Source organism: Lichenostomus cassidix, chromosome 2 (genome assembly GCF_008360975.1).
Source record: "Lichenostomus cassidix isolate B80296 chromosome 2, HeHo_3.0, whole genome shotgun sequence".
In the NCBI taxonomy this organism is placed as follows: Eukaryota; Metazoa; Chordata; class Aves; order Passeriformes; family Meliphagidae; genus Lichenostomus; species Lichenostomus cassidix.
In genome coordinates, this window is record NC_139482.1 from 45,084,208 (window position 1) to 45,097,397 (window position 13,190).

A 13,190-nucleotide genomic window follows, 5' to 3' on the forward strand; every position below is an offset into this window, starting at 1 on the left:
GCAGGCAAGAATTTAAAGGAAAAGAAAGAAGAAAGGTACCTTAAAGAGAAAACAATTATATTATTAAACAGATATTCATTCATATATATTAGCAGATAGTGCTGCATCCCATTAGCAGTCACTCCTAAAACAGTAAGAATTTTTCTGTTTAAGGCCTCTGGATAAAGCTGCCAATTGTTGAATGGAAAAAGCTCCAATGAAAATATTTCATTTTGGCAGAGACAAGGCCACCTATGAGGCTTTCCATTTCCATTTTTTCTCCTCGTTCTCCCTCTTCCAACCCCCTTGCAGCCATTAATTTACTAGCAGCAGCTGTGATTGTCTGAGATATGCAGAGAAGCATAAGACCATTCTGTGCCTCATGCCAATGCTGTTAGTTCAGGAATATTACGGGATTATTTTTAAGATGTTCCTCCTCTTGTATGCAAGGATGGAATTGAAAAAAAGGAACTTAAGAGGATTTTCATGCAGTGTGTTTGTTATTCATTTTGTTGTTGCCACAGCATGTGGGATTTGTGTGCATTTAAGATATCAACTTAACTGTGTTCCCTTCATTTCATTACTTGTGTTTGCCAGCTGATGGGATGCCAAGGTGAAGAAACTGAATCAAAGAAGATTTAAAGTAAATACCATTTAGAATATAGGGCAAACAGTGTAATACTAGTGATGTGGCTAGGGAAGAGGGAGAGGAGGGGAAGAAAAGGGTATCATGTACTGTTGTAATAGAGGGTGCCTCTATAAAAGACTAATGTTGAGACAAGCCAGCTGTCCTGACAAAAATCATCACAAACGTTGCCAGAGACTTCTGTTGTCATCAGTCCCTCTTTTCAAAGGACTGCTGCACTCAAGTTTTATTTGGTTGTATCTTTTATTGTGTTCTGAAAGACATTCCAATCATTAGTTTTCCTTAGGAGGATTACTGAAATAAACTACTGCATTGTGCTGTAGATTTTTTTTTTATCCCATTTGCTTTTTCTCTTTACCAGACAGGCCTTATCAGTGCATGACCTTGAGATTTTGGCTTTCATCTTCTCAGATTTTTTCTTTACAGCTACAAGGAATGTAAAAACTAGATGCTTGGTATATAAGCACTCTAGGGCTTATATAGGGCTTACCTCCTTGTTTTGGAGAGCCCTATTAAGACCATTCATTATTCACACGGGGCAGGCATGGGAGATTACTGTCACTGTTTTCTAGCCAGGTAGGTAAAACCTACTATCACACACCTATCTAAAACTTCAGTATTTAAGGAGAGTGCTCAGTAGTAAAAGTTTCATAGAAGGGAATGAGATACCCTCTTCCAGAAAACATTGAAATAATTTGGATCTTGAAGAGCTGATTTCTATCAGGACTTGTCACTAAACTGCATTTTAGGCACTTTAAGGCCACAGCCAATTATTATCACTCTTTTAAATAATAAAACAATATTTCGCCTGGGAAACACACTACTGTGGAGAATTCAGAAAAAATAACTCTTTATAGCTCACTCCCTTCTCCATCCATATTTTGGAAATGAGAATATTTATTAACAGTGGCAAATTGGAAAAGACACGGCCCGGTGAAGGGGAAAAGTCATTGTTACTCCTTGCAAAAATCTTTCTCAAACAGTTTCAAAACTCATGGACCTGCCAAGACAGTATTAATTTGAAAGGAAAGGAACTGCAACTTCTGGAATCAGATAAATGTCCTGTAAAGCTTGAAGAGCTGAGTTACCATGCAAAGGCCTGATTTCAAAATGGCTCACTCAGTGCCATCCAAACCTTGCTACCTTCTGAGTTGCTGCTCCTAATATTGGATTTAGCCTTAAAATGGCATCAAAGAGCTGTGATTCCCATATTTCAGCTGGGGGGGCAGCACGAAGGCTGAGAGCAGGGAGGAGATGGAGGGAGATCTCCCAAGTGCTAAGTTGATGTCTCAACATGAGTAAAACTGCTCCTCCAAGCCCCTCTGAGCGGCACGTGCCACCCGATTGTCCCAGCTGTCACGGTGCCAGCATGCCACCGGCTGTGCCCAGACTGCAGCTGTGCCAGTGTACCTGACCTCTGGCAGCGAGGGAAACCACAGCAGGGAAAACGGGGGCAGCAGGGGCTTCGGCACATCGTAGGAGTCAAACCACACAACCAGAATCCCCAGAGTGTTTGCATGTTGGTTGCTAGCAAATGTTTGAGTCCCAGCAGTCCCAGGCACAGCTGCTGTCGCCCACACCGCTCAGGGAAATGTAGACCATGAAACAATCCCACCTGTGCTTTTCTCTGAGGCTTCTGGCCATCACTCTTGAGTCACAGCCCAGGGGCACTGGACAACATATTGGAGACCTGGCTGCACACGGTTTGAGACAGGTCATTCCACTTCTGTGCTTCTATTTTTCAAGTTTTTACAGCTCTAATAATTATTCCTACATTATCACTGAATCTTTTTGTTCTCCTGTTTACAGTACAGCTTACAGGGATGCTGTGTATCTTTCTCAAGTAGTTTTACTTTTTTAACCTCTACTGTTTATAAAACCCCACTTTAAAAGCTGAAAATAAAATTTCTTTATTGATTTCTTTTCTTTTTCTATTTGGTGAACATTGATTTTTTTTCCTTGTGTTTTTAATGGAGCTTGAAATTAACATGAATCTGTTTGTTCAGATCCCTGTTTGAATTAGTGCAATTTTAGTAATAAAGTTAGGTAGCTGTTACCTTGGAAACAGAGCTCTCTTTTAGCAAACACTTTAACTAACATTAGGCCCTACACAAACAGAAGCAGTAAAACCAAATTCCTCAGAAAGAGATTGCTAGATGTTGCTATCAGTATTTACCTTCAGCCCAGAACATGCCACCTGCCTGATGGTGATTGTATGAAGAAAGCATTAACTCAGGGGCTTTGGCTGTTTCACAATGTTCGAGTTTTTGCAAGTGCTTCTTTTCCCTTCCCATCGACTAGTGCCATGTTGTCAGTCAGTATTAAGGATTCCCTGCTTCTCACTATCCCTTAATTGCCAAGCTAATCTGAACTACTTGGCTTAGCTGTGTGATCCTGTAAAGGTGCAGGCATACTCTGATTCCACAGCAGTATAATATCCAAGGTACTGGGCACAACTGTCACGGCAAGGTGGCCACAAGGAGCTGATGATTAGCTGCAGGGATATACTATGCTACTACAAATACGCAGGTTTGAACAGTGGACCACATACTCAGAAATGTATTAGGCCTTATCGTCTGCAGAAGTGCAGGAGAGAGACTCAGATACTGAAGTCTCTGAGATACTGAAATGTATGTGACACTTCAGGGAGCAGTCATACAAACACAGAGGCAGAAGATGTCCCAAAACACAAAAGCAGTTGTCCATATACAACAACTTCACTGGACAAAACAAGAGATAGATCAGACTGAGCCAGCTGTGTTAAGCTTTATCACCTGAAAATTGCTATTTACACCAGTTAGATAACACTCAGTTTTCTCAATTTCTTTAGCTTCCAGTAACATTCAGTTGGTGCACCAGGATAGGACTACTCCTTTTCCTTCGCTCTCCTGAACGAAAAACTATTTAACAAAGACTAAAAATCCTCCAGAAGAGCAGAATTGTTTCTACTCCTCCTTCAGAGGTATGATTCGTGTACATGTGACTTTCTTTGACCATGAGGCTAAAGGTGTCTCAGATATGCTTGCTCAGATTCCAATTAAAAATAAATAAAAATAAAATGTTGAAGGAGACATGACATGCTGTTCTGCTGAGGTTTGTTGTTTTATGATTGTTTCTGGCTTCCAACATCACCTTCAAAAAATCCAAAACTTGTAGCTCTGCAAAAACACCAACTGGCAGGTTACTTTTTTAGCTCCATATATCTCTTGTGGACAGGCAGCAGAACAATGAAGAAGAAAAGATAATGCTTAGTGTAACCTCAGCATTAACATATGCAGCATAATAGATGAGTAGCCGCCACATTTGAAGAGCAGTTCATGAAGCAAAGTAGAAATGATGTGTGTGCAGGATATAATTACTGCAGTAACGTAATAACATTCCATGTTAGATTATTAGGGGTCTATTCTGCCCTTGACATGCCTACATAACTCTCATTAATGTTAATTGAGGTTATGCACGTGAATCAGCAACTGAGCAAATCACTAAATTAATTACATGTAAAGTACCTGTTTCATTTTTTTAAACCTGCTGATATGTTTGGTTGGTGCAAATGCTTATAGTCCAGAAATGAACTACCATAGGGTGGAGGAGAAGGCATGTGGGAAAGACTGCCCAGATTTTAAAACCCCATTAAATGAAATTAAGTTTTGAAAAATAGGCAAGTGATAGTGGGAATGTTAATTCCTAGACAGGCCTCCCTGTACATTCTTCAGAAACCCTGGGACTCTGAATAAGCTAGGATAGATTCTTGATTTTCTGTAGCACCTCCTGCAGAGAACTGGAGCTTTGGTTATCTGGAACTTTCATAAACAAAGGTGTTAAACACTGGCTCTGCAGGCAAAGGCAGCTGCTTTTGTGAGTGCAGCCATAAGAGCAACGACAGACTTGGATAAGGCATACAGCTACTTTTTTTTTTTTTTTTCTGCTTGGCAGTCACAACCCCCACTTTCTGTCCAGGAACGCTTTGATCAAGCAGATGTGATGACAAGGATCTGTGTGATGACAAAATCTTTGCATATGGTGGGAGAAGTTTGGACTTGAAATTCAAAGCGGGTGTTTCACTGAAGGGTCTCATTCTGCAAACATTTATCCCAGAGTTTGAAGGGTGGAGATTGTTATACAAGAAACTGAATTAACCTTCTCTCATTCTGTCTTTGTTTCATTTTTGGTTTAAGCACCAAGAGCTCTTGGGATTTCAGTAGTCCTGAGCTGCTAAAACTGGGTGCAAAGAACAGAAACGACTTCATGGAGAAAGGAGGGGAGTAGTAAATACCCTGCATCATCTGCACCTTTAGTATTGCCCCCTTCTAATGCTGCAATTAGAGCAGAGCTGGGTTGTCAGCCTTTTCCACAGCAGGGACTCCCCTGGAATGCCCTTCTCAGCTGGGCAGGATCTAGAAGGGATTCCCCCACCCATTTAGCAACCTGAGAAGGCCCAGATGGTCATAAAACTGCCACCTGTTTGTGGTCCCCCACTGGGAGGGAGGACAACTGCCCCTCACTCAGACTTCCTGAAATAGAGCAACATCCACAACACAACCAAGAGAGCCCCCCTTGCTCAAGATTAGAAAGGGTGCCTGAGCTTTTAAACCTTTATTTCACATGAAGTAAACAGCCTCTCTGGTTTCATCTGGACCACTCTGCAACAGCAGCTTCTGGAGTGGCTTTAGTTACTGGGAGCTCCGCTGCCCCCACAGATAGTTTGTGGCCCAGTTCCCTGTGTGTACAGGGTGGCACTGGAGCATGTTGGACGTGCTTAGCCATGTAAAGACGCCTGCCTTCAAAGAGTTACCCTCTACAGGATCAGCGCCTGCCAGACAGCCAACCAGGAACTTAAGTTTCACCTCAAGACAGTGTGGACACAGCTGCCAAAGCAGCGAAGCTAACCCTGGTCAGCTGCACAGCAGATGGGGTTGCCAATTTAATTATCAGTAGCATTACTTTCTGTAATTCTTAATAGATATTTATGCCCATTCATTTTCAATAATTTGCACTTCAGGAGTACCTTGTAATCACTGGGGATATAAAGAGGGCCAACCAGAAGTATATGTGAGGTGGGCAGTTGCCCAGGTTGGGAGAGAAACAGAATGGTAAAACTCCAGCTTTAAGTGAGATCTCAACTCAGTGAGATCATCCCTGTGGCATCATCCCTGGCCTGCACTGGTTCAGTGGCAATGGCATTGCTAGTCCCACAGGTCTGATTCTTCATGGGAAGTGAGGAGCAGTGATGGCTCTGCTGTCTTGGTGTCTGGCTTACCGCTGTCTCCCCCTTCTCCCAGACGAAGACAAACAGCCTATACAGAAATTATGCTTCCCAGTGGCAGGGAAATAAAGGTGGAACTGAAAAAAAGGTATCTAGAGACATGACCATATTTTTTCCTCCTCTCTCCCTGCTCTTTTGTATGTATCTCAATGTTGTCTGGATGGAACCCCATCAGCAGGACTATAGCAGCCAACCGTGGGGCTGAGGAAGCTGTGCTCAATGCCTCGAAATGCTCAAGAGACATGGTGCTTAAAGAAAGTGCTCTGCAGAAGCAATTGGAGGTTGTCATGGAGAAAGGACTGGTCTTTGCCACAGAAAGATACCTAAAAAACCAGTGAGAGTACGGAGAACAGATACTCAGACACCAGAAAAGATTTTTGATGCTTAACTTCAGACAGTCATCTTTAATAATACCAGATATATTTATTTGCTTGGGAAGCAAAATGTCTTGTTCATCGCTTGCTTTCATTCAGTTAAGGCTAAGATGTCTCCAAAAAGCATTCAAGGTTATGGCATTGATATTTTAAGAAAGAAAGGGGGACCTTGTGGACACAGGACTCAGCTTTCTACCTATGTCTACATTCCTAAGCATTCGGCTCAAAATCTCAGTGGCTGCTCACTTCTATTTAAAAATACAATTACAAAACAAAGAGAACAGCATATGAAAATGCTCACTGGCAGGTTTCATCATGTTTTGCAGAGAAGGACAGCTATCTTACTGTTCTCATTTCAAAAAAGAGGGGACTGGCACTCAAGAGAAGCTGTGAGTAGTCAGGCAGCCACCAAATGGCAGATTCATTTAAATGAGTTCCTGTTCCATATCATGTTGTGCAAGTTTCATCACCTGATGTGTGCATGGATCCTATTCCTGTAAGAGGTCAGATTCAGAGATACTAAAAAATCTTATCACCTCCAGATTTTATGTCTCCAGCAGGGCTTTATGTCTCCAGCACTGCCTTTTTAAGACGGCACCTATGCATACAGCCTCAGAAAGTATACATGGTCTAATGATTAAACATCCAGGTATCAACCATCCAGTAGCTTAAAATTTTACTCTGCAATTCCACAAATATTGATTAATTGACCTGAACTCTGCTGCACTTTATGGCATATTAGAAATCACACCTTACTAGGGTCACTGCTTTTGCATTACCAGTTGCACTTCAGCTTAAATATTCAACTACAGTTTGTTCTGCTTAATAAAATTCTGGGCACATCTGCGCTGGGAGATAAGTGATAAATAATGTGTACAGATAACAGGTCAAGACACTGCAAACAGAGCCAGCCAAATCAAAGAGAACTTGCAAGATTCAGATATTGATGATACTAAAGTTTCAATGGTAGCACACAGGATTGTGCTATGGCTCCCTCTCACCCATGAGGCTGTTACAGAGGCTCCCACTGCAGCCAACGGACACTTTTCACTTAACAAAGTTTTCAACTGTGTGTATAATGATTGCAAAATTATTACCTGCACGATTAGTACCCTACATCAGAAAGGAGTATCTTTTCCACTATGGTTTTTCTTCATTGAATTTTAAGTCTGTCTTGCTCAGCTTAATTTTTGGCCTTTTTACTGTGTGCTCCACAGACAGCCCCATATTCTTTGCAATTAATCTCCCACCCATCCGTAACCAACACAAGGGGCCTGACTCTGCCTTACCATCAGTTAGGTCACTAATCCTGGGTCGTGGTGCTCAGCGGCCAGAGCAGTGTGCAAGCCCTGGTGTGCCTCATCCCTGTCCCCATCCTGGCCCTGGAGCTCGCCAGCCTTGAGGCCCTGACACACTCAGTGAGGCACCCTGGGCTCCAGCTCCAACTCACCCATGGTGACACAGTGCACGGCAAGAACCAACAAAGGTAGAACAGTGAGAACTGGTGCAGCAGGTGCCCCACGGCGCAGCCATCAACAAGCAGCCACTGCTGGCAACCGGTGACAGGACCCGAGGGAATGGCCTGAAGCTATCAGGGAGGTTTAGGCTGGATATTAGAAAAAGATTCTTCACTCAGAGAGTGCTTGGGCATTGGAACAGGCTTCCCCAGGGAAGTCGTCAGAGCACCAAACTTGGCAGAGTTCAGGAAGCATTTGGGCAATGCTTTTGGGTACATGGTGTGACTCCTGGGGTGTTCTGTGCAGGGGCAGGAGCTTGACTCGATGATCCTTCCAACACAGAATGTTCTGTGCTGCTCTAATTCTGTGGAATACAAGAATACAGCTTCCTGACCGGAGGAAAGCATCACTCTATCTTGCCCCTTGCAGCACTCTGCTCCTCACTCATCCCAAATCAAATACAAACCCGAGCAGTAGGTGTTAACCTAGATACATATGAGTGAAGGGAGGGATGGAGAAAAAGGGAAGGCGGGAGAAAATAGAGAAACCCATGCAGAATAACCCCACCAACCCCCAGCCCCGCGCTGTGCGCTGACAGGGCAGGATAGGGCAGGATAGTGCAGGGCAGGGCAGTGTGGGGCAGGGCAGGACAGGGCAATGCGGGGCAGGACAGGACAGGGCCATGCGGGGCGGGGCAGGGCAGTGCGGGGCAGGACAGGACAGGGCAGTGCGGGGCAGGGCAGGGCCATGTGGGGTGGGGCAGGACAGGACAGGGCAGTGCGGCCGGCGCGGTGTCGCGGGCGGGCAGCGCCGCCGAGCGCTCCCGGAGCCGGCGGAGCCCGCGGGACAGGCCCGGCCCCGCTGCCGAGCCTGAGGCGCGGCCGCCACCTGCTGCCGGCCGGAGGCAGCGCCGGGCAGCAGCGGCCCGGCTGTGCGGGAGCGGGGCTAGCCCGGGGCGGCTGCGCGGCCTTCCTCACACACCGGCATGGCCTTGGCGAATTCGGGAAGGGTTTGCAAAATCCATCTCTGACGCTCTGTTCGCCTCCGATGGATTTCAGGCTTAAATGAAGGCTGAATGTGGCTACAAGCGAGCGCGAATCTCCTGGGTGCCTCTAGGCTAGGAAAACCTGAAACACCCAAACGGCACCAGCGACTGGTCAGGAGCAGCTGGAACTGGCCACTGGAGTATGCCAGGAACAGGGCAAACCCCACCACTTTTTGCTATTTCCCCCCTTTTCTTTTGCTTTTTACTTGCTAATAACGCTCGTTTCACAGAACAGATCCCAGGCTGAAGTACATAACACTACATCATAATATCCCCTCACATGCTCTCTCTGAAATGCTGTGGCTTCAGACTACTGCCTGCTATTCCCAAGGCTTAAATGAAGGCTGAAGCGTTCAGGCATCAAGGCACTTCAAGCAGGGATTTATTTCTTCTCCACTGTGTTGGAGGTAATAAATTGATGATGGACAAATAATTATCACTGTGGCAGCCAAAGAGCAGTCACAGGCTATTATGAGTGAGTGACTGATGAGCTGGACTATGGGAAGAGCCAAGACCAGAAGTTTTTCCTGATCCTCCTTTGGTAATGAGATGTAAATGCTATTGCCTCTCACTGCTTTGTTCACATACACAGGAGCCAGCATAGAGTCCCGAGGGCTTTACAAAAACAAAACAAGGCTGGAGAGGATGCTTACTTGATTTGAAAATATTTATTCCTCTGTACCAGTATTGATTACCTTTAGGTATGAATAGCAATGGCATTCTTATCCTCCAAATGTTCATTCTAGTCAATAACAAAATTAATTTGTATACCAAGAAATCCACACCTGTCCAGTGGGCAAATGAGCTCAATACACAATAGAGAGGAGAATTTTGGCAAAAGGGAGAGGGTAGAAAGAAGACTGCTCATAAGAATTATTGATAAAATAATTGTATGTTTAGAGAATCCAATTCTCTGTTTTGAAGCATTTTATACATTCAGTCCTCAGCGATAACTGCAACCATTTCAATAATCACTGTTTGCTGAAGAAAATTGATTTTAAAATCTCCCTGATTCATTTACAAGTTACTATTATTTTTTTGTACTAAAGTAGCACCCCAGAGTCTGTGGCTCAGATTAGGGCTCCCCTAGGGTAGGTGCTGTGCCAAACTCATGATGCATCACCAAGAAACTGGCTTTCTAAACCTCATAGTTCAACAAGATTCATGGGTATGCATTTGTGCATGTGGTACTGAATGACTGCACTGAAGTCAACACCTGAGACAAAAGCATTTATTTATTGGAACCTACATAGGCTCTTAAACACTGAAAGGTGCCTTAAGAAAAATTGCATCCACACATAAAAGTCTCTAACTCATTCAAACCCCAAATTCAGCTGGTGTTGCAGCCACCATGGACTTTCTGAACTCCCTAGAGGTGCAGAGGAGCTGGGGAGATTGGTAGAGAGCAATTCACAGGCACGTTTGGCCTCTGTCTGTGCCAACCCAAACCTGAAGGCAAAGAGGGCAACACAGGAGGTTTGCAGAGGCACGACAGGATGTAAGCACCTCAGACGAATGAGTTTGAGAAGCAGTCGTACATTGCAAATACTCACACTGGTTCTGCACAGGAGGTGCAGTGAACAGATCCCTTCATTCCTTGCAAGGCAGATTTGCTGGATGATGTGTTAGCCTTAGCGCTGGGGCTGCAGGAAGTAAGAAGAACTAAAGAGCAAACAGCCCAAGAAGTACAGGAAAAATGCATTGGGGCAGTCACAATTCAAAAAACATTGCAACCAAAAAGTGCCAATATGGAAAAACAGTAAGAAACAGTATTGCACAGGAAATATCTGATAGGAGCAGGAAACATCTGATAGGAGCAGGAAACGATCCCAGCTACTGTGTCTAAATAACAAGATTTACCTTCCTCTCAATTTCAATGTTATGTAGTGGGCAAAATGAATTAAACTGTCTTTCAAGGTCAAGTTATCCCTTACCACAGACTGTACCCACGGGGAAGAGAAAAGGAGTGTTTTGAGCAGTGCAAAGCACAAAGTAGAAGCAAGTGACATGGGGGAAATCTGCCCTCAGACAAAAGCCTGTGCTGAGCCAATGCACCTCAAGTTGAAACTCTGGGGGCACATAGGTTCTGGAGCACTGACCTGGAGGTGCACTTTATCCCACACATATACAACCACACCAGAAGCTGGGGAATACACACTCAGAATGCACAACAAGAAGGACCTGGGTGCACCAGAATATTTGTGTTTGTCCATCTACCTCCAAAATATGTCAAGGACATGTCTTGAGCAAAACAGATGAACAAATATGGCAGAAGGTACTCTGGGCTCTGATCCAAAGCCCAAGGCAATCAAGAGAAGGCCTCTATGGCAAACCACATGCAGTACCCACAACTGCAGTGCATATGATAGTCTATAACAAAGAAATATCAAAGATAGAGTAATGGGTGTCTCGAAGCATCCTGACGAACAGTTCACCATTATGAAAAATAACTGATAACATCCTTCTCTCTGGAGGATGCAATAAAACAATTTAATGGCCAAACATCCAGTTATAGCACTACGAGATTTCATGATATATGCTGAAGTTTTTCATCTCTCAGCTTCTGGAAGCATTATGTGAGTGTGCAAAAAGCCCAGCTTTATTCTGGTTTTGTTTTTATTTTTACTTCAGTTTTTATTCTCCATATAGCTGTAGAGAAAAACTCAAAAGCTATGCATGCTGAAAGGCCAAATTCAAACTCAAATATATAGTACATACATACATACATACAAACATACATGAATATATATATGTGCGTTTACATACATGAATATATATATGTGCATGTGTGCATATCTCTATCATCTATATATCTATACACACACACACACATGTTTACATACTACTTCATGGTAGTATGACATTGAATTCATTTGACATTGAGTTTTTTAGAATCCAAGGGCTTAGCAATACTGTGATCATCAATGGCCAGGCATGGCCTGTGGGGATAAAAACACATATGGTTATTTAGCTGAACACGAAGGTACTACCAGTCACAAAAGTGACAGCAACAAATTCTTGGCTGTGAGAAACTGGCATGGTTCCACAGAGTTTCATAGATCAGCAGCTGCGTCATGAACTAAATCCAGAAATCAGGAAAAATAGAAAATCCTGGGAATGCAGACTTTTCAGCTTGCTTCACACCCCTCCATCTTTTGTTAAGCTGCTTTTTTTTTTTTTTTGGCATTTGCACAGAAAACATGTCAGTGTGTCTTTTACAGCACTCCAAGGAAGAAAATTCAAGCTGCTCTGCCTGATATTAAAAGATGTGGCATTTGGTAATATTTGGATGCAATCCAACTGCTAAACTGCTGAACTGCAGTTTGTAACGCAAGCACTTCTTGAAGGGAAAGCAGCAAAAGAGATGAAAATGAAACTTATCAACAGGAATAAAAGAACATATGAGCAGAAAGCAGCAGGAGGGATATCCAGTGTCTGAGAATGGAAAGGACACCAAGCACATTAGCAGTGGTATTAGTTTATTTAAACACAGCCACATAATGAAGCTCAGCATTAGCATCATGATAAATTGGAGCAGAGGAATGAGCTTTGGAGTGAGCATTGCATGAGCCAAATGTGCCATGGCATGCAGAGTGAGAGCGACCCACCTGGAATGGGTTAAATGCTGAAGACCATTGCCCTCTACCTACTCAAGTGATAAAAAGGAAGTTGCAATATATAAGATTAATGCACATTGCAAAAAACAAATTCTCATGCTATTAAAAAGATCATAGTGTAGTCACAAAAAAACTCATAGTAAATACCCACAAGTATTTAGCTGTTGAACAAGTCCATCTGTGTTACATGTATTCAAGTGTTAGTAATTAAGGGTGGGATATCAACCTTAAGCTGATACCTTTTCTCAGACACTGTCAGTTTAAATCTTACTCTTGCCATCGCTCTAGCATGTTTTTTGCTTTTGAAAGGAATGGTGAGGTCCTAGGAATATGACATCAGCCTTCCTAATGAGAGAACCATAGAAAATAGGGCTGGAAGGGACCTTGCGAGGTCATCTAGTCCAGCCCTCTGCCCTAAGGCAGGATCAATTATATCCAAATCATTCCTGACAGAAGTTTGTCTAACCTGTTCTTAAAAATGTCTGGCAATGAAGATCCCACAACCTCCCCGGGCAATCTGTTTCAATATTTCACTACAGTTACAGATGGAAAGCCTGTCCTAATGTCTTCCTTAAATCTCCCTGGCTACAATTTAAATCCATTAGTTCTTTTTGTATTCCCAGTGGACATAGAGAACAATTTTACTACTTTCTCTTTGCAGCCAGCTTTACAAGTCTGAACACTGGTATCACAGTCATATTCCTTTCCCTTCATCTCCTTTCTCTAGGTGTACTACCCACTTCTTTCAGTCTTGCAGTTCATGTTTTCTAGACTCCTGATCAATACTGTTAATTTCTTCTGGAATTTCC